The sequence below is a fragment of the Ursus arctos genome, unplaced genomic scaffold (assembly GCF_023065955.2).
Source record: "Ursus arctos isolate Adak ecotype North America unplaced genomic scaffold, UrsArc2.0 scaffold_2, whole genome shotgun sequence".
In the NCBI taxonomy this organism is placed as follows: Eukaryota; Metazoa; Chordata; class Mammalia; order Carnivora; family Ursidae; genus Ursus; species Ursus arctos.
The window spans coordinates 14,839,836-14,861,293 of record NW_026622874.1 but is presented as its reverse complement, the minus strand read 5'-3'; the positions used below and the strand labels follow the sequence as shown (position 1 = coordinate 14,861,293).

Below are 21,458 nucleotides of genomic sequence, written 5' to 3'. Positions count from 1 at the left end.
TAGCATACACTAACCTAATCCCTCTGATAGCTAGAAGTTAGTTCTTTGTAGGACTGACTGGGGTTACTGTTGAGTAAATTGAAAGGAAGGTTACAGATTTAGCCACTTCAAAGGGAGTAAATTCCAGTCAATAGAAAGACATCAATAAGTCTTCTAAAAAGAAGCTGAAATCTGAGTAGCAGGAAGGTGTCAGCAACCAAAAAGACCGCCGCTCAGAGTTTAGGAAGGTGTGTGATCTGTGTTTTACAAATATTATAAAACACTTATAATGATTGAATTTATTGAGTTAAAGGCAGTAGCTTCTCTAAATATAATACTGTTTTTGGTATTGGTGATGTCTGCAGTGAAGAAAGGATAGGAAAGCGAAATCTCTGCTCTCTTGGCCAAGACCTGAAGCAAAAAAGGGAATAATGCAGAGGAGTATTAACTGGGTGTTTATATGAGGACCATCTCTATTCTAGACGATTTATCTTGAAATTAGGACTGTATGATACGAAAAAGAATTCCTGTCTCTCCCTTTTTTAAAAGCACGGGTTTGGTGAAGAGCGATTGTCTGGAAGGGGTCTCCCACCACCCCAAATCAAAATGGCTTCTTTTCTGTAAGGGAGAAGAAACTTTCATCACCGCAAGGTTAGCTTTTTAGATCCAGGAACTCTTCCATGGGTCGAATCTTCCCGTCCCCCCCTAGACAGCTATCATCTTTCACTTAGGTCCGGAGAGACGTTTTGGACCAGCGAGTGTCCAGGCCCTTGGGCGCTTTCGCCACGTTGGGAAGCCGAACTCTTTTCGGGGGTCGGTGAGATTGGTGTCTAGGGCAAAGCTGGTGTGATCCAGAACGTGGATAACACAAGAACAAATTCTTTTGGCTGGGGTTTGGGGAAGGGGGGGATGTGAGAAGGAACGGGATAGAGGGACGAGAGCTGAGAAATCCTAGGGGCAGAGGGAGTGCGGGGTTCGATGGAAACGTCAGGAATTTCTCAATCCCCCTCGCCGGCGAGCCACTTGCCGCCAGGCGCAAAGGCGCTGGTGGGGGAGGGCCCGCAGTCGGCCGGACCAGTTCGGCGGCTCCGGGCGGGGGTACGCCCTGGGGTTGGCGCAGAGCATCGCCCGCCTCGCTCCCGGGCGTTGGCTGCGGGTGACTCAGAGCTTTCCTCCCGCGCCCGCCCCGCCCCTCCCCGCCCGCTGCGCGCCCCGCCCCCCGAAGGAGGGGCCTCGCCCTCGTCCCCGCCCTTGTCCCCGCCCCAGTCTCCGGGGCGGGCCGGAGCCCGAGGAAGAGGAAGGGGACGAGGACAACGAGCGACGGGGCGGAGGAGGAGGAGGAGGAAGAGGAGGCCGACTAACAAGATGGCCCCTGCTGCAGGAGCAGCCTCAGCAGCAGCAGGTGGGAGGCCGGAGGCGGCGCTGGTGGTGGCGGCGGCGGCCGTGGCCCAGCGGCCTGGGACAGAGTCAGAGTCGACGGTGGCGGCGGCGGCGGCGACGGCTGCCGCGGCGGTGGCGACGGCCGCGGGGACTCGGAGCTGAGAGGAGCTGCTGCTCGGACCAGCGCGGTGAGCGAGCGGCAGGCGGCGGCGGCATGGGGAGCGCGGCGGCCGCCGCCCGGCCTCGGTCGGGAACAATAGGCAACCGCGGCGGGGAAGGGGCCGGCCTCGCCCGCCCTCCGCCCCTCGGCGGTAGCGGCCCCCCGCCCCCCCCCCGGCCTCAGCCCCGCCGGTGGCGGAGGGGCTTGTCAGCGCCCGGCGTCCCTAGGCCTTAGGCCTTGGAGCGCGGCCGAGAGGGCCTGCTGGGGTGCGTAGGCCGTGGGGACGTGCGGACGCCGCCCCGGACGAGGGGAGGGCGCGGGAGACTTCGACCGGAGGGAGGGGGCCAGAAGGTCGCCCGGCTCGGCGGTTACTCCGAGGGCCTCGGCTGCTGGAGGGTGCGCGCAGGAAATGCTTTTTGGACCCCGGGTCTGTGGGGGTGGGGAGGTGAAGGCGTCCGTAAACTGGCACCGCCTCCGCGTCCCTGCGCTCGGGCTGCTCCTGCACCTCAGGGCTGCTCCCTTCCCGGACCCTTAAGCCCTCCCCTTCCTCGGCCCGGTGGGTTTTACTGTGTCTGTTTTCCTGGAGCTCCTGGAGATCGAGCCAGATGGTCTTCTTTCTTCCTGATGGCGATAGGGAAATTGTGTAAGCGAGTGTCTTTTTTTAAAAACAAAAATAAGTGCAGCAGCAAAAAACATACAAGGTAAAACGCGATTATCGATAAGGGATGGGGAGGGATGGAGGGCTAAGGGATGTTCTTCTTAAAACATATCTTGGCACCAGTTCTCTCTGAACATCAGTTATGCCCACGTCCCCGGTGAGGTTGTGAAACAAGGGCTCGTTTGGAGCAGTAATAATATAACTCTTGACATCCCAGAATAGTCCATGAAACTGGAAACAAAGCCACTAACTGGCAACGCGAAGACAAATTGTAGTGTTTGAATAGAACTTTTCTTTAAACGAACCGTTTTGAATTATTAATGTGCCGCATAAGAAACAACAACATTAGCCCTGAATGGAACTAACGAAGCATTTCTTCAGGAGGGAAGTGGTTCGTTCATCTGCAGGGTAGAACTTCTTGTGTCCTGTCTTATGTTCTAGTTTTTGCCTTTCAGTAATTTGTTTTAAGACTAACCTTTCCTTTGAGTTTGGTATTTGATTTCTAAAGCAGATTTTAATAAGATTTCTAAACTTTTTTGTAACTTTCAAAACTAGAAACGACCGTTCTCTTTTGAATGTTTAGGCTTTTGGAGAGGCAGCTCTTTTCCCGCATTTGCCCTCTGGTAGTAGTGCCTGTAACTTCAGTTCACTGCGACTACTCCTAAATTTAATTTTTTGAGACGTCTACCTCGTCCATTTCCAAGTGGGGGCGGGGGGAATGATTCAAGTTATTTCTATTCCAGTTTCTACCTAGGTGTGCAGAAATTTATATTAAAGTTGTTTGGATACATCCGCGAAGATTGCTTTCTAATATTTAACATTCATTTGCGTGGTCCGTCTAGTTTGTGTTCTTAAAAGGAAGATTGACCTGTGCAGAGAAGATGCCAGTTAATATGTTTCATCCATTTTTAGGGTAAATTTCTGCTTAGAATTGTCTGTGTTTTAATTCGAATCATTTTTAGGTTATGTGAAATTTAATGGGTGGAGCTAGTCTAATTCTTTCAAGAGAATTGACAGTAAGTACACTAACAATCGAACAAACAAACGTGGAGGTTGAACTATCTTATTGTTGTTTAGGATTGAAGTATAGTGGGAAAATATGAATAACTTTCATTTTATTCCTAGCATAAATAATGTGGGTGTTTTGACTTTAAAGTATGGGGAGAGAACAACTTTCACATGGCTTCACCTAATGTGAATTTTCAGGGAATAGTTTCAGAAAGGACCCCCCCCCTTTTTTTTTTAAGTGCTCAAATCCATAATTTTTTTTTATGCTGAATTTTGTTGGGTGAGCATAAAATGCAAGTAAAGTCTATCTTGTCTATCATGATGCTTATATTTATTTGTGACCCTAAACCTATTACAATGTACAAGTTTGAAAATTGTAAGTGGTTAGTTTGCTTTGTTATGAAAAAAAAAAATCTCATCTTGTTGTGTGAAGGACTAATTTGCCTCATACTTAATATCATTTTCCTGAAAAACAAATTTTTTTTATTTTTAAAAAGTATTTTATTTATTTATTTGTCAGAGTGAGCACAAGTGGGGGAACAGCAGGCAGAGAGAGAAGCAGACAACTGGCAGGACCCTGAGATCATGACCTGAGCCAAAGGCAGACACTTAACCTACTGAGCCACCCAGGCGTCCCCAAAACAAAAGATTTTTAAATGTTAAGGTTTTGTATTTGAAATTGGATGTTGACCCAACAGTTTATGGGTTGGGTCTGGATCCCTATTTCTGTTGAATACTGAAAAATCTTTTAGAGAGCTCTGGTTTTAATAGGTGTCAGAACTGTTTTAAGATATGATCCCTGCATTGTTATATTTTATAAGTATTTATTCTGATAATTTCAGTTTCTTAAGTAATATTTAAGAATTTCCTTGTAAGGTTTTGGAACCATAGCTTAAGAATTAGATGTGCTTTTCTTGGTAATATTAAAAGTTAATATCTATTTGATTTACTTGAAGATATTTGAAAGCATTTTTTGTACATAAAAAATTTAGTTTTTCAAAGCATCTGAAACATTCTCATTTAATCCTCGTATTTGGGCTGTAATATTGGTGGTATTGTTCTCACTTTATATATGAAGAATTTGAGGCTAGGAGAAGCTATGTAAGTAGCAAAAAAGCCACATAATTAATAGGTGAAAGAGCTTACTCAAACCCAGGTCTTGTGACACAAATTAGATGCTTTACTACTGCCACCATGTGTCTCAAGATTTAACTTTGAAGCCTTTCCTGTGTTGACAGATTCCTTGTTTTGATCTGGAGCTATGCTTTATAATACTGTACTTGCCTTTAGCTCTAATACCTTTCTATTAACATTATTTATACACTGCCAGATATTCACTTATAAGTTTGAGAAAGTATTCATGTGAATTACAAATGAAACACTTTTGCTTTCAGCAAATATAAATGCTGTTGATCTAGAAACTCATACCATTTACATAGGACAGATTTATGGTTTTGCTGTAATGGTTTCATGGCTTTAATTTGCTATGTAAACAGTTACTAAATTGTGCCTTTGAAATACTTCATGGAAATTTAAAATTTAGTAACATTCGGGGATGTTCAAGCTGGGTCAGCTAACATTTGAAATTCTTCATTTATAATTTTTTAAAGCCATAAACCATTTAGAATTCTGCACCTTTTTTTATCTGTAGATCTTGGGATTTGAAATGGAATTTTATGGGGGTCTAATCAGTCTACCCTTGGATATATCTTGAGAGTGGTTGGCACTCCACAAGGTGAAGAATACACTGATAAATGATCCTTGTTTGGTGGATACCTTGGAGCAAGATGTTCTTTGGCAGAGTATATTGACCTGGTTTAGTTTTGGCCCTGTCAACGCTCAGGAGTTCAGGTATTCTTCGGGGTTAGATTCAGATGGATTTAAATTCTCACATTGGCCTGCATCAAAACGGTCACAGTAGATTTCCAGATCAGCCCGTTCTTGTAGGACGCTCTTGAAGACCTCATTCTCTTGTTTAATCCTGGAGTCTAGGCTGGATTTGGGCTAGCTTTGGAGGTTGTTATGCCCTAAGATTGATTTTGTCTGGCATAATACAAAGGAATTTTTCTTATTCCATAGTTTCTTAAATAGATGATATATATTTTAAGTGGGCAGCTTACTAATTCTAAGTAATGATGCCCTCCATCCGCAAGACAGTTAACTTTAGCATATTTATTTATAGCCATTATTGGTCAGACTTGTGCCTGTTCATTTCTTATATAATATTCTTGTTTACCCTTTATATAATATTAGACACTTCTTATTAGTTCACAATGTTTCCTTAATCGGTTGAGGTTTAGGAAAAGAATTCTAGTAAAAAATTTGAGTTGACCTTTCATGCACAGTTGAGCTGACTGAAATGGTGACCTGCCATAGAGGAAAAAATATTTTAAGGTTCATTTACGTTTTTCTTTGAGATTATTAACAAATATATGTCATATGTCAGCAGTATTTTGATGTTAAGCATTTTAGCACTGACGTCAGTACTCATCTCACTGATTATTACTGTGCATATATGGTAATAATTTAACTTGTAATGCATCTAAAAATCTCCAATATCTAAGTAGTGTTTGAAAATGGTAGCAGTGTTTTTGAAGAAGACTTCTAAAGGGGTCATTAGAGAGAGAGAGAGTTTAATATATATCTTAACATAAACAATTTTTTTTTAAAGATTTTATTTATTTATTTAACAGAGATAGAGACAGCCAGCGAGAGAGGGAACACAAGCAGGGGGAGTGGGAGAGGAAGAAGCAGGCTCATAGCAGAGGAGCCTGATGTGGGGCTCGAGCCCAGAACGCTGGGATCTCGCCCCGAGCCGAAGGCAGACATTTAACCGCTGTGCCACCCAGGCGCCCCTAACATAAACAATTTTTTAATTACGGTTCAGGTCATTTAACATAAAACTAGTAATTTAAAAGTAAGTAGTTCAGTAGTAGTAGTATATTCACAATGTTGTGCAAACACCACTTTCTAATTCCAAAACCCTTTTATCACCCCCAAAGGAAACTGTACCCATTAGGAAGTTACTCCCCATTTCTCCTCCCCCTGGTCCCTAGCATCCACTATTCTACTTTCTGTCTCTGTGGAATTAACTTAAAATTATACTGAGTCAAGATTAAGGAGCAGTACTGTGTATAATTAAAATTGCAGAAAAAATTTTGGGATATGATTGTTAGGAATCAAAAACCACCTCATTCTTTGCATGCTTTTCTTGAGTACAGTAGGCAGACTGCCAGGGACTCTTAATGGAAGAAAAGTTGAAAGTCACAGCAGTTTGCAGTTCTAGTTTTGATCATTCCAAAGGAGTTCTACTCAAACTATCAGACTCATTTATATTTCCTTATTGGGTTATGGGAATTAACTAAATTATAATGTTATATACAAATATGAGCAACTAATACTTAGTTTGCTCTCTACAACTTGTTTGCCTTTTTGGTTTCTCTCCGCCCCTCCCCCCTTTTTCTTAATGTGTAGAAGAAACTTGGAATGTTAACAGACAGGACTTATTTGAGATTGTATTGGAAAATGATTGTTAGGTTGAAATTCTTTGATCTTTATGAATCTGACTTTATAATTATTTTACTCAGCTAATGTTTGAGAATATTTAGAGTTGTAATTTGCCTAATACTCTGCTTTTAATCACATGTTGAATAAGATTTAACCTAGGTTTTGGCTCTCTACCTGACTCCCTCCAAAAAGCACGGATGGTGTTACGGAAGCAATTTATCTGTAGCTTTTTTTGCTTGGTTAGTTCATGGATTGAGAGAGAAAACTGTTAGGCTTCTTTTCTTTCTGGAATAATGTGTAATAAAGTTGGATTTCTGAAAATTTATTCATTTTATTTATCTATTTTTAAGTAATCTCTACACCCAACATGGGGCTTGAACTCAAAACCCCAGGATCAGGTTACGCACTCTACCCACTGAGCCAGCCAGGCACCCTTTAAAAATTTTTTTTTCTTTTTAATAATCTCTACACGCAGGATCAAGAGTTGCATGCTCTTCTGACTGACCCAACCAGGTGTCCCAGATTTCTGTAAGTTTAGAATTGCTTAATTTGAAGTTTCGATTTAGGGCTTTGGAAATACTATTTTACCCTTATCTTAAATTCATATTGGTACCCCCCCCAATTAAATTGAAATCTTAAAGTTTATGGTGATAAGTGCAAAACAGATTTCATGTTACTAGTAAAGATTGTAATGAGTTCCAGGAGATGTAAGTGGGGAAGAAAGTTTTAGATTTTGATATTACTCTCCCTCTCCCCTTTCTTTAAACGTGATTTTAAATATTCATATTTTCTTAGTTGTTTCCAAATGTCAGAGTTCTCCATCAGACTTGAAAACACTTTAAAACAAGCTCTTAGCAACCTCCAGAGTATTCTTGGTGACTGTGATACTCCTCTGGCCATAATCTTGGGACCAGAAGGGCATATAAAAAGTCACCTTACTAATATTACCCTTTTTAAGGGAAAACTTAGTTATAAGAACAACTTAAAAAGTGATGAGAAAGAATTACTTAAGAATATTTACAACTCAGTGCTTTTTTTTTTTTTTTTAAGATTTTATTTATTTATTTGACAGAGATAGAGACAGCCAGCTAGAGAGGGAACACAAGCAGGGGAAGTGGGAGAGGAAGAAGCAGGCTCATAGCGGAGGAGCCTGATGTGGGGCTTGATCCCGGAACGCCCGGATCACGCCCTGAGCTGAAGGCAGGCGCTTAACCGCTGTGCCACCCAGGCGCCCCAGTGCTTTTTTTCTTTAATAGGGGGACTTTTTTCAGAAAAGTATTAACTCTTTGTAAATATTTCTGTTTTTTTATATATACCTCATTAAATTTTTATAGTAACATTGGAAAACTAGTGTACTAAATAAATACACTTAATCGTTGGGGTTCCTTGGTGACTCAGTTAAGCGTCAGACTCTTGGTTTTGGCTCAGGTAAGGCTCTTGCAGTCCTGGGATTGAGCCCGTGTGGTTCCAGGCTCAGTGTGGAGTTTGCTTCAGATTCTTTCTCCCTCTCTCTCCCACTCCGTCCCTCCCCACCTATATGTGCCACGTGCAAATGTGCACACATGCGCTCCTCTCTGAAATAAAATCTTTAAAAAAAAAACACCCCAATACATTTAATCATTAACATCTTTAAATGAGGTGATGTTTAGAGATCTATGCTTAAAAATACGGCTTAGTGGAAGATTTGTGAATGAAATAGGCTTATTGCATTCTTAGCTTTATTACAGAACAGTATTTTACCTATCCAGGTCCCAGTTTAGAATAAGAAGTATACAAAAAGACTTTTAATTGTTATGAGATTAGTGAACCAGATCATCTGCACTAAGGTACTGATTTAGGAGCTCTCTTTGTTTGTACATAATTCTAATAAATTTGATTATCTGTTCTCTAATCCCACATCAGATTAAAAGGTGTAAATTAGGTGTGGGAGTAGAGAGGCTTTATAGGTAAAAGGGTCAGCAAGGGGGGGGTGACAGAAATAAAAAACATCTTAGCTTGGGACCATGTAATATAGGGACAACACCTCATTAGACTCTGAGTGTCATTATTTAATTACTGTGCTATATAACCTGGTCCTGTTTTTAAAAAACATATTCCTGATGATAAATTCCTTGTGGGAAAATGCAATTATGTTCATAATTTTGGGAGTCATAAAAATATGTACAGAATATATTAGAACACAGGCTTCGAAGTCAGAAATATCTAGGTTCCCATCTTTTATCACTTAAGCTTTATGATTCTTTATCTCTAAAAATAGAAATGGTGATACCTTCCTTTAAAGATTTGTTTTGGGGGCGCCTGGGTGGCTCAGTTGTTGAGCGTCTGCCTTCGGCTCAGGGCGTGATCCCGGCGTTCCGGGATCGAGTCCCACATCGGGCTCCTCCGCTATGAGCCTGCTTCTTCCTCTCCCACTCCCCCTGCTTGTGTTCCCTCTCTTGCTGGCTGTCTCTCTCTCTGTCAAATAAATAAATAAAATCTTTAAAAATAAATAAATAAATAAATAAAGACTTGTTTTGGGGGCGCCTGGGTGGCTCAGTCAGTTCAGCAACTGACTCTTGATTTTGGCTCAGGTCATGATCTCAGGGTCCTGAGACCGAGTCCTCCCCCCACCTCAGGCTCGGAGCTGAGTGTGGAGCCTGCTTGAGATTTTCTCTCTCCCTCTCCCTCTCCCTCTGCACCTCCCTGCTGCTGGCATACACACCTGCGTGTGTGCTTGCTCTCTCTCTTTCTCTCAAATAAGTAAATAAATAAATAAATAAAATCTTTAAAAAAATAAAGATTCGTTTTGAAGTTTAAATGAGATAAACATACATCTTCAGTATAGTACCTGATACCGAGTACTCATTCAGTAAATGTTATTTTCCTCCTTAAATTCTGTTTAACAAAAATCATCAGTTTAGAAAGCTACTCCTCTAGACTATTTGAAATCGTTTTGTTACTGAAGCTGCATATAAATTTTGTGTAATTCAGGAATAAATGTATTTGTACTTTTTTTTTTTTTTAAGATGTTATTTTGAAGTAACCTCCACACCCAGTGTGGGGCTTGAACTCACAACCCTGAGATCAAGAGTCATATGCTGTACTGATTGTACCAGCCAGGTCCTCCTGTATGTGTACTTTTGAAGGTAGTGGTCAGGAATGAGATACATCCTCATTTTCTTCCCACATCAGTCTTTTCATTGATATGGATCTGTGCTATTCAGTACCAGCCACTAGTTACAAATGGCTACTTAAATTTAAAATTTTTAATAGACTTAATTTTTTAGAGCAGTTTTAGGTTTATAGAAAATTGTCCTGAAGATACAGAATTTTCATATACACCTTCCTCTCACGGTTACTTCTGTTAACGTCTTGTATCAGTGTGGTGCATTTGTTATAATGACCCAGTGTTGATAAATTGTTATTAACTAAGTTCCATAGTTTATATTAGGATTCACATTTTGTACTGTATAGTTTTATGAGTGAGATTGTCTTCTTTCATTTAGCAGTATAACATTTAAGATTCTTCTATGTCTTTTTGTGGCTTGATAGCTCATTTCTTTTTTTTTTTTTATGATTTTATTTATTAAATTATTTGTCAGAGAGAGTGCGTACAAGCAGGGTGAGCAGCAGGCAGAGGGAGAAGCAGGCTCCCCACTCAGCAAGTAGCCCATGTGGGACTCGATCCCAGGGCCCTGGGATCATGACCTGAGCTGAAGGCAGACACTTAACTGACTGAGCCACCCAGGTGTCCCTAGCATGTTTCTTTTTACTACTAAATAATATTCCATTTTATGGTTAAATTTAAGTTTTAATTAATTAAAATCAAATAAAATTTAAAATTTAGATCCTCAGTTGCACCAACCACATTTCAGTGGTTCAATAACCACATGTGGCTCCTGGCTACCATACTGGAAACCGAAGACGACATTTTCAACATCTCAGGTAGTTTTAGTGAAGAGTGCTGATGTAAACTATCCTCCCAAGGTCCGATTCTCTGTTTGTGTTCACTCTCACGGAAAACTTACCTCTTTACATGATCTCAGTTTGTCCTCAAGCCTACATTTTCATTGCTTTGTTGCTTGTGTTGCTGGCAGGCCTGAACTTTACGTAATAAATTTACTCCTTGAACAAAACAGCCTTACCAAATAAATATTATCCATTAATGGTTTCCTTGATTTCTTATTAGAGTATCATCTTTTACTCCACTTTTCAGTGTTCCTAAAATCTTTTCTTGTTTTTCTCTAAACCTTTCAACCATATTTATCAAGGGTATATCAGAGCTAATAAATGGCAGTATTGAGATTAGAATCTAGATCTCCTTATCCTAGTTCTCTCTTGGGCTCCCCACTAATTAGGTTGCCTTTACAGTCATGTTTGAAGTTAAAATCACTTTCGAAGAGGTCATTAGGGACCATTTGATTATATACTATCTAATTTTAAATAGTGTATTTATAGATGAAAACTGTAGATTTAATAGTTATATTATTTTTACTCTTTAAATAATTAGAATCTTATTTGAAGAAAATTATCCCATTTAGCTGATTTCTTTCTATATTTCAGTTATGATGGAAAAATATTTTTGAGTATGAGTCATTTTAGATAAAAAAAATTAATTTCCAGGACTGATATGAGTTGGCTGGTGAGGGTGAATGGAATTTAACTAAACATGTTGGCATCCAGCATTCTCTCTTGGCACTTGGGTTTACACTTAGATTGTATTCAAGCTACATTTTAATCTGTAAAATCCAAATTGGTCACCACATGAATTTGTATCTTCCTTAACTCACCATGTTGAAGTTTCCAGAGCTTGAAAAATGGAGAACCTTTTGTCAGTCTCTCTTGCCTTTTTTTTTTTTTTTTTTCTTTTAATAGATAAGCTGTACCTCTGCTTTTGCTGAAAGTAGCCATATTGTGTTTGGTCTTGATTTGACCTTCCCTGTATACTGGTCATGCTTGCTTAACAGTCCATTTTTGTGGAGACATTCTGTTAAAGAGTAGTAGTCTTCCATATTTAAGTGCTGTACTTGAAACAAAAAACCTTTGATTTTAACCTTCCTTTTGAAATGCTTTCCCTATAATTACTTTTTTAAAACCCCGATTTTATATGTCAAATTTTACATTAATGACCCCATTGAAAGAAGTTTTTGAACTGTTTTGATTAAACATTCTTTGCTTGAATTTAGCTTTTCTTTAAATTTATCAGCGACTTAAGAGATAAATAAAAGGTTCTCCATATATTTAGAAAAATTGAGTTGTAGGTTTTATGGATTGACTCATTATCTGAGTCAATTTTTTCAGAAATGCGATTTTATTATGATAGGTCAGTACGTCTGCAGTTGATGAAAACCTGTTTGTAAGAGCACAGAAGGCCAATTTATTTTCTTCCTACTGCTATAAAAAAAAGATGGTTTTGCGAAATAAAAAAATCCTTAGAATAGATAGATCTCTAAATGCATTTAAGAGCAACTTAGAATATCCCAAAGGCCAGACTAGATAATATTTTTATGAAAGCATCATTGAATATTGTAGTAGTAACACCTAGTTTTCTAATGATTGACATGCGTTAGTTAGTTCATTTTACTCAGTGTCAGGATAGAACTCAACAGCTTCTTAGGTGCGAAATGACAAAGTGGTAAGGGGGGTGGAGGGGAAGGAAGTAGGGAGTAAAATCCTGTCAATATATTCTCCATATTTAGGAAAGATTTCAGGTTCAATTGTTGATTTTCTAAAATTCTTTTTGTTTTTAAAAGACTGTTTTTAGATTTTCAGCAAAATTGAGAAGAAGGTACTGAGATTTCCCATACACTCCCTGCTCCCACATATGCACAGTCTCATCCATTATCAGCATCCACCACCAGAGTGGTACATTTATTACCAAAAAAAAGATTGATGAATCTACATTGCTATTTGAAGTCCATAGTTTACAGAGGGCTCATTCTTGGTGTGGTACATTCTGTGGGTTTGGACAAATATATAATGACAAGTATTCACAATTATAGTTTCATACAGAGTATTTTCATTATCCAAAAAATCCTCTGTTTTTTGCCTATTCATCTCTCCTCATGCCAACTCCTAGCAACAAGTGATCTTTTTATTGTCTCCCTAGTTTTGCCTTTTCCATAGTGTCCTGGAGTTGGAATCGTATATACGGTAGGTAGCCTTTTCAGATGGCTTCTTTCTTTTAGCAATGCATTTAAGTTTTGTTCATGTTTTTTCATAGCTTGATAGCTCATTTCTTTTTAACACTTGTCGTATATAGCACAGTTTATGTATACGGAAGGACATCTTGGTTGCTTCCAAGTTTTGGCAGTTATGAATGAAGCTGCTCTAAACATCCGTTTACAGGTTTTTTGTAGTCATAAGGGTTCAACTGCTCTGGGTAAATAGTGAGGAGAGTGACTGCTTGATTGTATTGTAAGAGTATGTTTAGTTTGTAAGAAACCACCAGACTGTTTTCCAAAGTGGCTGTCCCATTTTGCATTCCTACCAACACTGAATGAGAGATCCTGTTGTTCCACATCTTTGTCACCACTTGGTGTTGTCTGTGTTCCAGATTTTGGCCATTCCATTGAGTGTGTAGTGGTATGACATTTTTATGTGCATTTTCCTGATGATTTATGATGTGGAGTATCTTTTCATGTGTTTTTTTGGAATATAATTAAAAAAAAATTTTTTTAAGTAGGCTCCATGCCCAGCGTAGAGACCAGTTTAAGACTTGAATTCACAACCCCAAGATCAAGACCTGAGCTGAGATCAAGAATCGGACACTTAACCAACTCAGCCACCCAGGTGCTCTGGAATATAATATTGTATAATTGGAATCATACAATATATAGTTTTTTCAGATTCGCTTTTTTTTTTTTTTGAAGATTTTATTTATTTACTTGTCAGAGAGAGAGAGAACGCACGCACCTGCACAAGCAGAGGGAATGGCAAGCAGAGGGAGAAGCAGGTTCCCTGCTGAGCAAGGGGCCTGATGTGGGCCTCAATCCTTGAACCTTGGGATCATGACCTGAGTGCGCTGAAGGCAGGTGCTCAACTGACTGAGCCACCCAGGTGTCCCTCAGATTCGCTTCTTTATTCTTACCTTTTTGGTCTGCCACTTCACTTTTAGTTTTCCTAGCTTATAGATAATTTTAAGGATATGCTTAATTTTGGAGGCATACTTCCTTCTAAACATTAAGTACCAGTATTAAAAAATTTAGCTCTGTGTGGTGGTACATCTGCTGTCCTAAGTCCCATTGCCATTCAGCTTTATCTTTTATGTGAATTGTCCCAACATTACCTTTAGGAATATGAAACTTGTTATAGTCAGGCAGAATAGTGATTTTTTTCAGTCATTCAACAATTATTGAGCAAATATTATACGCCGTGCAGCGTACAACAATATGGACTTTCTCATAGAATATATTGGAAACATCAGAGGAGTACCTAATACAGGCTGGGCTAAAAAAGATTTCTTGAAAGAGCTTCTTGAACTAAGTGGGACCTAGGGGATGAGTAGAGATTTAACATTAGATTTAGGGGAATTCTTGAACCAAACAAGACCTAGAGTGAAAAAGAATATATTGTGTGCAAGGAAACCCTAATACTTCCGTTGGTAGAGAATAAAATATGAGGCAGATGGTGATGAAAAGTAAGACTGGAGTGGTCAGTGGGGGCCACATCCTAAAGACAAAGCTTTATGGAGTATTCAGGTACTTGGAATTGATCCTCTTCGGGCACCATTGAAGAAATTGTTGTTGATGTTACTTGTTTTTTAAGTTGAGATACAAGATACATGCAGTAAAGAGTAAAAACGTCTTGGGGTGCCTATGTGGCTCAGTCGGTTAGCATCTGACTTCGGCTCAGGTCATGATCTCAGGGTCCTGGGATCAAGCCCGGCAGCGGGCTCTCAGCACAGCAGGGAGTCTGTTTCTCCCTCTGTGCGCTCTCTCTCTCTCTCCCTCCCTCTCTCTCTCTCACACACACGCGCAACTAAATAAATAAAATCTTTAAAAAAAAAGTAAAAATGTCTTAGGGGTCTGTCTTGATTTTTTTACATAATATGCTTGTGATATACCAGACACTACCTAGATCAAGATATCTGGCGTTTCTAGCACCTCAGAATTCTTTCTTCTTTTTCCCAGACAATACCCTCCCCACTGCCTCCCACCTTTTCCAACAGGTATTCTCTGACCTCCAGCACCATAGACTGTTTCTTTTTAAATGAAGTCATCCAGGATGTAGTCCTTTCCCTTCCTCTATAAATTAAATCCTTCAGTAGGTCCTGTTTTGTATCTGGCTTTGTTCATTATGATATCTGTGAAATTCATCCATATTATATGTAACAGATCAATCTTTCTTTTATTATTGCTATATTGTATTCCATTGTGTGAATTTATCACAGTTTATCCATTCTGTTGTAGCTGGATATTTGGGTTGTTTCCAGTTAGTTTTGAGCTTTTTGTGAATAAAGCTGCTATGAACATTCTTGGCTTTTGATGGACATGATTAGTCATTTCTCTTGTATATATACCCAGGAATGGAGTTTGTGGGGTCATTGGTAGAATTTTGTTTGGCCTAAGCAGGTACTGCCGGTTTTCCAAAGTAAAATGTGCCAACTTACACTGCCATCAGCATTGTATGAGAATTTCACCTGCTCCTATCCTCTTTTGTATTGTTGTTTTAAAATTTTTAGCCCGGGGCACCTGGGTGTCTCAGTTGTTTGGGGTCCGACCCTTGGTTTTAGCTCAGGTCATGATCTCAGAGTCGTGAGATCAAGTCCGACGTGGGCTCTGTGCGCAGCATGGAGTTGGTTGAGATTCTCTCTCCCTCTGCCCCTCCCATTCATGCTCACTTGCTCTCTGTAAAAAATAAATAAATCTTTTTAAAAAATTTAGCCCTTCTGGTATATATGGAGTGGTATCATTGTCATTTTAATTTAAATTCCCCTCATGTGTAATGCTGTTCTTTTTTTTTTTTAAAGATTTTGAGAGTGAGAGCGCATGCGCACACAAGTGTGGGGCGGGGCAGAGGGAGAGGGAGAAGCGGGCTCCGTACTAAGCAGGGAGCCCGATAGGGCGCACCATCCCAGGACCGCAGGATCATGACATGAGCCAAAGGCAGACGTTAACGGACTGAGTCACCAGGCGCCCTCTGTAATGTTATTCTGTAACTTCAGCTGGCATATGGTATGCCTGTTGGCCATTTGGATATCCTCTTTTGTGAAATGTTTGTTCAAGTCTATTGTCTATTGTTGTTGTTTTTTAATTGATTGCCATGGAAGAAAAACATAGGTGAATGACCAGCAACTATGAGGAGGATAGAGGAAGGCAAAAACAAAGCTGGAGGCAGAGATCAGTTAAAAGGTTATTGTGTGATCCAGGTGAGAAGACTAGATGCTTTATGAGAGTAGGGTTGTTTCTTTCAGTGCTGTAACTTCAGATCCTAGGACACTGGCGCCCCAGGTTTTCAGTATTTTTTTTTTTTAAAGATTTTTATTTATTTATTCGACAGAGATAGAGACAGCCAGCGAGAGAGGGAACACAAGCAGGGGGAGTGGGAGAGGAAGAAGCAGGCTCCTAGTGGAAGAGCCTGATGTGGGGCTCGATCCCATAACGCCGGGATCACGCCCTGAGCCGAAGGCAGATGCTTAACCGCTGCGCCACCCAGGTGCCCCTTCAGTATTTTTTGAGTGAATGAATATGGGTCCTTAGGGAAGTAGAGATGGAAAGGAATAGATAGATGCAATAGATACTAAAATTTTTTTAATGGGAGTGGAAAACGATGGAATCTAGGATGATTACCAGATTTGTACATTGAGTGTCAAATTGGATAGTAATGACACCAAAGCAGCAAAGACTACAGAAGGAATTACCAGTTTAAAAATAGGGATATGTTTAGTTACCATGTGACCTTGAGCATATCACCTAACATCCGTTCTTCAGTTCCTCAACTCTAAAATTAAGCTTTATAATGATATGTAAGAGGTTCATTATGATGTCTAATAGACTAAGTGAGCTAATGCATGTAGAACACTTAGAATAGTGCCTGGCACATAGAATGTACTCAAAGTTAGAAACAAACAAAAACCCCTGTCCTTGTGGAGCTTACATTTTAGTAGTGGTGGGTATACACTATAACAAAACAATTAAAAGAGCATATTGAATGGTGAGAAGTTTTATGAGAAAAAATTAATCAAGAATAAGATGGGAAGCAACAGTTTGTGTATGGTGGTAGGGGGGTTGGGGTTGAGAGATCAGTTTTAAATAAGGTTTGGATCAAGTAAGACCTTTCATAAGAGAATTCATAGGTTAATGCTTAAAGGGAAATGAGGAAAAGGTTCAGGATTGGGGGAATAGTGGGCAAACTGATCTTAGTTCTCTAAGATAAGAAAGCAGAGCTCCCTGTTTTTACCAAAAAGTGTAATGTTAGTAGTAATCTGTTTATTGTGCAACCCACAGCAGTTAGACTTTCTGAAACCTTTTATCCCTTGCTGTCTGCATCACACATAAACATACAACACAAACCTGAGCGTGAATTTAGTCCCCAGAAGGTCATTATTATGTATTTTGAAGGAAGTGTTTTGTGTTTAATTCTGATATAGTAGCAACAAATCGGTAGATTCTCTAAAAGTAGCTACTAACTTGGGAATCAGCAAAATACCTTCTTTCACAATTTACCTGTTCCGAATCGCTTTATATATATAAATAAAATGCATTGTATCTACAAGCTTACGTGTTTGGAGTCATGTAGCAGTTTGTCCATTTTTTTTAAACTTCTCAAAATGAATTTTTTTATAACAGTCTAGAAATAATTCTAAGTTGGAAAATGAATCCATATCTCTTATTTTGTTGCATTGTTTTTCAAGCAATGCAGGTGGCCCTGTGGTAGCCTCCAAGAAAGTCCAAAGCACAAGCTCCCTGGAAAAGAATAGAAGCAAGTAAAAGGAAAGAAGTGGGGGTTATTAGTGTGGCAGATATGCTGCTTTGTTTTCTGGAGTAAAGAGGGGACTCTCTGTTCTCAAGTTTTGTTACTGACACCTGTTTTTGTCCCTTTCAGTTCAATACCAGAAATCTGCTGATAGTCAAAATCCAAATGTCATTACTGCTTCAAAAATGACTTTATGAAGGGTAGTTTTCTGTGACCAGTTTAACCTGGAGTGTTTTCTAACAGCTTAAAAATACAAATGTAGAAAAAAAAAAATCTAACAAATATAATGTTAAATGCAAGAAGCCAAAATACAAAAGAATATATACTGATGAATACGCTGTATGGAGTTTTTAAACAGGCAAAACTAATCTATGGTATTAGAAGTTAGGATAGTAGTGACCTTTGAGGAAGAATAAAGGAATAATGATTGGGAGGGATGGTGAGAGGACTTTCTGGGGTGCCAGTAATGTTGTATATCTTGGGTATACAGTTGCCCCTCAAACAATATGGGGGTTAAGGATGCCAACCCCTAGGTGGTCAAAAATCTGCTTATAACTTTTGACTCTTCAGAACTTAACTACTAATAGCCTACTGTTGACCAGAAGTCTTACCAATAACATAAAGTTGATTAACATATTTCGTATATTGTATGCATTATATACCGTAGTCTTAAAATAAATCTAGAGAAAAGAAAATGTTATTGAGAAAATCATACTATACATTTATAGTACAATACCTGTATTACTGAAAAAGTCCCACGTGTAGGCAGGCCAGGACAGGGGCAGTACCAGGGGCAGGCCTGGTCCTGGGATGGTAATGTTCTGCAGCTTGGTGGCCTTGGCTCAGCAGGGGCAGCTCTTGGGTGACTTGCTGGCTGTGGCAGAGGCCTGGAGGCGCAGTATAGCTGTCCCATCTGCCTTGCCGTGTGGCGCTGACCTGTGCCATTGGCAGTTGTGGCCACATGTGAGTGTAGTGGGTCTACCAGGGACACTGGGGCCTGGGTGCTGTTGGGTTGGGGGAGTGGCTGGAGGATTGGAGGTTGAGGGCACTGGATGTGTTCCTCCTTCAGCTCAGCCTCCTGCCTGCCAGCCTCCTGGTGCTTGACCCAACCACCCCACCTACACAACCCTTTCACCCTGGGGGTGACCTGAAGCCCTGCCCCATTGCCAGGGCACCCAGGGGCTGCTGACTACCTCTACAGGTCTCCCTGGGTTCTCAGGACAATAGGCATAACCTCTGTGTTAGTTGCCTTTGATTTGTTCTGTGGAGACTGGGGTAGGCAAGTTGTAAGTAAATACCTTGTGGCTTCTGCTGTTAACTCTTTAAAAAAAATCGTCATGTAAGTGGACTCCTGCAGTTCAAACTGGTGTTGTTCAAGGGTCAGCTGTACAGGTCGACTGTACAGGTATGCTTACTTTGTAATAATTTGTTGACTTGAACATTCTTGATCTGTATGCCTTTCTGTATGTTTGCCATACTTCAATATGTTTTAAGTATCTTAAAATATATATGAAATTAAGATTCATATTCTGTTTTAGTCCTCTGATTATTTCTGTAAAATGTTGTAATAAAATGTTCCTTGTGATTCTCCTCAAAAGAAATAGAGTAGTTGCTATAACCTAATTTTTTTTGAATGACCTAGGCTTAAATAGTTCCAGGGTTCCTGTACTAAATCTACTTTATTTAAAACTAACCATGCTCAGGTTAAACCTAAAACAGGCACCATTTAATTTAGATTTTTATTTTTGGCTAACTAATAAAATAATTATTAATAAGTGCAATACAGATTACTGGTGCCAAAAGTTGGAAGACCTTGTATTATAGTGGAAAAAGTACAGCCTTTGGAGTTGGACGAATGTGGGTTCAAATTATTACTAGACCACTAAGTTAGCTGAATAACTTTCAGTTTTCTTTTTTTTTTCTTTTTTTTCTTTTTTTATTTTAATGTTTTTTTATTACATTATGTTAGTCACCATACAGTACCTCCCCGGTTTCCGATGTAAAGTTCGATGATTCATTAGTTGCGTATGACACCCAGTGCACCATGCAATACGTGCCCTCCTTACTACCCATCACCAGTCTATCCCATTCCCCCACCCCCCTCCCCTAACTTTCAGTTTTCTTTCCTTCCTTCATCAGTAAAGTAGAGGTGATAGCTATCTCAGAAGGTCGTTGGAGGATTAAAGGAGATAATCTATAAGTGCTTGGCACTCAAATCCCACAGTTTGGGGACGGGGAGGGAATAGATTTGGAGAGTATATAAAGATAGTTTGAGTAGGTAAAAATAAGTATAACCTGCTGAAGATCATCACTAAGGTGATGTTGTTAAGGAAAGTTGTCTTTAGGTTATAACCGGTAAAGACTAACAACATCTAGCTTGAGAGCATATGAAGCTATCAATATTAAGAGTTAATGCTTCTCTGGCACATCAGCATGAAGGACTGTTAGCATGGATGACAACTCCGTTAAGTTGGAATATAGTAAAAAGTTTTAGATGGATTTAAAATCAGCCAAAGTGGTACATGTTTTGTCTAGAGGATTTGTTGTCCATGCTGTGCTTTTAAAATGTTCCATTGGTATACTTAAATGCTTTTCCCCTTGGTTACTGTTAATTTATGCTATAGGATTAAGAAACTAAATTTAGGCATATTGTGTGTATGAAGGTACTTCAATGTATTAGTAATTTTTAGGGCCTTAAAAAAAGAGGATAGATAGATTCATTCTTTTAAAGGGTTGTAATTCAGTTGAGAGAACCTTTCAAATTCCAGTGTCAATAATACATTCAGTATTACTATATTCTCAAAAGGCTATGATGAAATTTATAAATGTTATGTTGGTTGTTATGTCTTAATTATACAAACAATTATTAGATATTTATCATGGAGTAACAAACCACCCCAAAGTTTAGTGGCTCAAAACAATAACTATATTTGGTTATACTTTTGAGTCACATTTGGGGCAGGATTTAGCTCTGTGGTCCTGTTGCTAGTCTCCACTGAGGCCACTCATGTAGCTTCACTCATCTGGCAGCTCAGATTGGCGCCGATGGCTCTCGGGTCTGAGCTTGGACAGTTTTTCTTTGTTCTTTTGGTCTCACCCTTGGGGCCTGGTTCAACCTTCCTCACATAGTGGCACCATGTTCCAAGAGTGAGAGTAGAAGCTGCAAGGTCACTTGAGGGCTAAGCTCTGAAACTCCTCCAACATCACTTCTGCTGCATCCTACTATTCAAAGTAAGTCAAGGTTACCCAGATTCAAGAGGGGGGAAAATAGATCCTCTCTCCTAATTGAGCAGCAAAGTCAAATTACAAAGGGAGGAATTGTGGCCATCTTTGCAGACTAAAAAAACAAATGATTTAAAAACCTAAGGAGGGGGCGCCTGGGTGGCACAGCGGTTAAGCGTCTGCCTTCAGCTCAGGACGTGATCCTGACGTTGTGGGATCGAGCCCCACGTCAGGCTCCTCTGCTATGAGCCTGCTTCTTCCTCTCCCACTCCCCCTGCTTGTGTACCCTCTCTCGCTGGCTTTCTCTATCTCTGTCGAATAAATAAATAAAATCTTAAAAAAAAATAAAAATAAAAACCGAAGGAGATAGTCTTAACAATAGTAAAGTTAGACATACCAGGGTTGAAGTCTAAACTCTACTAGCCCTTATTGGCTTTGAATCGGAGAATATGGTTTAACCCTGATTTTCTCAAGGGCCTAATAATATTTTGCAAGGTTATTATGATGATTAAAAAATAATGACCTTTTTAAGTTTTTAGAATATTTTAACCCATAATAAACCTATTATTATTGTAAAACTTAGCATTCCTTTTAAGTTCATTTGCTTATCTTGAACCTACGAAAATCTCCTTCAAAGATAGGAATGGC

The 21,458-nt window shown here is 39.8% G+C and overlaps 1 protein-coding gene across 5 annotated transcripts in view; it reads left to right on the top strand.

Annotated features, from left to right (window-relative positions):
- The first annotated feature begins 1,273 nt into the window (after positions 1–1,273).
- RC3H1 (ring finger and CCCH-type domains 1) overlaps positions 1,274–21,458 on the top strand; it is an 83,324-nt gene continuing 63,139 nt past the window's right edge. For all 5 annotated transcript variants that reach the window (XM_048225321.2, XM_048225320.2, XM_048225319.2 and 2 more), the window contains exon 1: positions 1,274–1,547. The gene's annotated coding sequence lies outside the window, so the exon portion shown is untranslated. The remainder of the gene's footprint in view (positions 1,548–21,458) is intronic.